Genomic DNA, 3,565 nt, shown 5'->3' with positions numbered 1-3,565 from the left:
TGGAACTGGAGTTCCAGAGGGTTGTGAGCTGCTGTGTGGGTGCTGGGAATTGAACTTGGGTCCTCTAGAAGAGAGAAAGCCCTCTTAGCTGCTGAGATCTCTCTCCAACCCAATTTCCCTTCCTTCCTTCCTTCCTTCCTTCCTTCCTTCCTTCCTTCCTTCCTTCCTTCCTCCCTCCCTCCCTCCCTCCCTCCCTCCCTCCCTCTCTCTCTCTCTCTCTCTCCAGAGTCTCACTCTATAGTCTACACTGACCTTGAACTGTGCTGATCCTCCTGCCTCAGCTCAGCTTCCGAGTACTGGGATTATAGGTATGAGCAGCCACCTCATCTAGACCAAAAGTGTGTGTGTGTGCCAGTGTGCATGCATTAGAGGGCAGAGGATATCAGATGCATTCCTCGGGTATCATTTCTTTAATTTTTTTTCTTTTAATTTTTGAGACAAGGCGTTTCACTAACCAGGAGCTCACAGGCTGGCTAGCAACTCCCCCCCCCACCCCAGGATCTGCTATCTCCATCTCCCCAGTGCTGGGACTACAAGGGAGTACCACCATGTCGGCGACACTAGGGTCCTTGTGGCCGCAAGGCAAGTGCTTGCCGGCTGCCCCTCCCCAGCCCCTGGTCGCAGTTCTGTTTCTTTGAGACAGGGTCCCGGAGCTCCAGTGGTGCAATCGGTTAGCACGCGTTACTTACACGGCAGTGCATGCAGAGACAGGGACTCTGTGTTGCTCTAGCTGGCCTGAACTTTGCTATGGAGACCTGTACAAGCTGGCTTTGAACTCAGGGATCCGCCTGCCTCTGCCTTCCGAATGCTGGGGTTAAAGGCGTGTGCCACACCGGGCTTCACACCCAATCTTTAATAATGTTAGGGTGAAATCTCCCTGCGAAGGTAACATGAAACTCAAGAGCTGAAGAAGATGAGGGAGGGGCTATTCTAGCACATGAGTGAAGACGAAGAAGGAGCTATCCTTAAAATAACCTGACCCACCCTCAAGGACATGGCAGCGGCTCTTGAACAAAGATGGCACCTGGCTTGGCCCTTGTAAGCAGCTGGTATCTGCCGCCAGCCTAAGGGATGAAGGAGCCTCGAGATGATTCAGCCAAACCTGAGTGCTCCTACCCAGGCCAGGAGTCTTAGAGCACCTGTCTCCCACTGCAGGCCTTCTCTGAACTCAGGTCGTGCAGGAATGAGGGTCTTCTGTGACTGTTGGTACTGTTGCACTAATCCAGAGGAGGCAGGGTCTGTGTGCTGGCCAGTTTTATGTCGACTTGACATGAGAGAGAGTCATCTGAGAAGAGGAAACCTCAGTTAAGAAAATGCCTCCATGAGATCGGGCTGTAGGCGAGCCTGTAGGGCATTTTCTTATTTTATTTTATTTTTTGTTTTTTTGAAATAGGGTTTCTCTGTGTAACTTTGGAGCCTGTCCTGGATCTTGCTCTGTAGACCAGGCTGGCCTCAAACTCACAGAGATCCGCCTGCCTCTGCCTCCCAAGTGCTGGCATTAAAGGCATGTGCCACCACTGCCCGGCGGGCATTTTCTTAATTAGTGATTAATGTGAGACAGCCCACCCAATATGGGTGGTACCATCCCTGGGCAGGTGGTCCTGGGTTCTATAAGTAAAGCAGGCTGAGCAAGCCATGGGTAGCAAGCCAGTAAGCAGCCCCCTCCGTGGCCTCTGTATCAGCTCCTGCCTCCAGGTTCCTGTCCTGCTTGAGTTCCTGTCCTGGCTTCCTTTGATGACAAGCAAGGATATGGAAGTAGAAGCCAGATAAACCCTTTCCTCCCCAGGTGCTTTGGTCGTGGTGTTTCATCACAGAGACAGAAACCCTAACTCAAACAGTCTGTGAGGTAACAGGCTTGTGTTTTGCAAAAACACCAATGTCACAAGAGACATGCATGAGTGTGCACCTGTAATCCCAGAACTGGGGAGTCAGAGACAGGTGGATCCTGGGAGTTCACTGCCCAGCCAGCTTAGCCTAATCAAGGAGTTCCAGGCCAATGAGAGACCCTGTCTCAAAAAAAAGCCTGGTGGCATACAACTTTAAAAAAAAATCATTTATTATTTATTTTATGTATGTATCAGATATCATGATAGATGGTTGTGAGCCACCATGTCGTTGTTGGGAACTGAACTCAGGTCCTCTGGAAGAGCAGCCAGTGTTCCTAACCACTGAGCCATCTCTCCAGCCCCCGACATATACCTTTAATCCCAGCAGCAGAGGCAGGCAAATCTCTGTGGGTTTGAGGCAGTGTAGTCTACAAAGAAAGTTCCAGGCCAGACGTGGTAGAGCACGGCTTTAAACTCAGCACTCGGGAAGTAGAGGCAGATCTACTGTGAAGTGGATCTCTGTGAGTTCCAGGACAGCCAGGGCTGTTAGACAGAGAAACCCTGTTTTGGAAAAAGACAACATAAAACCAAACAAACACAAAAGATAAAAGGAGGTGAATGACACCTGGGGATGACACCGGAGGTTATTCTCTGGCCTCCAAGGACACTTGCATACATACCAGGATGCGCACAGAGTAGTCAAGTGTGTGGTGTAATCCCGCAACCCCAGCAGTACGTTGGAGGCCAGCTGGGGCTACAAGTTTGAGGCTAGCCAGGGCTACATAGTGAGAGTCCATCTCCAAAAAGGGGGAAACACGAGCAGAGCCCTCATGGGCACAGGAATGCAGGGCAGCAGACTAACGCACAGCCTGCGCAGCGAGACGCGCTGCCTTCCGTGCTGCTGGCACAAGTACAGATTGCCTAAGGACACATTTCTCAGAGCCGGCACACCTACAGTGAGGAAAGACCTGGTAATGAAGTAACTTATCCAAATTTGCTGAAAGTCCTGTGGTTGTGAACAGTCTTCCTGATTCTGGGGAACGTGTTGAAGTGTTGAGGGGGAAGTGCCGTGTGATGTGGGGCTCAGAACTCAAATGGGTCTGAAAAATTAGCATTATTGGTTATTAATAGGCCGACCAAAAATAGGTGGTTGAGCTGAGCATAGTGTTCCAGCCTGCTGTCACAATATTGCGGGATGGAGGATCAGGAATCCAAGGTCATCCTTGGCTACCTAGTGAGTCTGGGGCCAGCCTGGGCTACATGAGACTCTACCTCAAGAAAAAAGAAACAAGGGCTTGGGCTGTAGCTCACTGGTAGAGTGCTTGCCTAGCATCCATAAAGACCCATGTTCAATCTCTGATACTGGTAAAAATAAAATAAACAACAAGCCAGGGGTGGTGGCACACACCTATAATCCCAGCACTCAGGAGGCAGAGGCAGGCAGATCTTTGTGAGTTCTAGGCCAACCTGGTCTACAGAGCAAGTTCCAGGACAGCCTGAGCTACACAGAGAAACCCTGTCTTGAAAAACCAGGGAAGGGGGGAGAAGCAAAATAAATTAACAAATAAATAGGTGGTTCTGGCTAGCCTGGAACTATATATGGACTAGGCTAGCTTCAGATTTTGGAGGTTTTTTGGGTTTGTTTTTCTCAAGGCAGGTTTCTCTGTATGTAGGCCTGGCTGTCCTGGAACTCTCTTTGTAGACCAGGTGCCTGCCTGTGCTTGCCAGGTGTTAGGATC

At 50.3% G+C, this 3,565-nt stretch overlaps 1 long non-coding RNA gene across 1 annotated transcript; it reads right to left on the bottom strand.

Moving 5' to 3' along the window:
• Window positions 1-287: 287 nt before the first annotated feature.
• Window positions 288-2,771, bottom strand: LOC119087807. The gene is made up of 3 exons (XR_005091282.1): window positions 2,507-2,771; window positions 2,200-2,387; window positions 288-1,285 (listed from the first exon to the last, which is right to left on the bottom strand). It is a non-coding gene; the product is annotated as an uncharacterized LOC119087807 (long non-coding RNA).
• Between the last annotated feature and the right edge of the window lie 794 nt (window positions 2,772-3,565).

Source organism: Peromyscus leucopus, chromosome 4 (genome assembly GCF_004664715.2).
Source record: "Peromyscus leucopus breed LL Stock chromosome 4, UCI_PerLeu_2.1, whole genome shotgun sequence".
Classification (NCBI taxonomy): domain Eukaryota; kingdom Metazoa; phylum Chordata; class Mammalia; order Rodentia; family Cricetidae; genus Peromyscus; species Peromyscus leucopus.
Note: the sequence above shows the minus strand (reverse complement) of the source record. Positions and strands in the feature narration are given on the sequence as shown.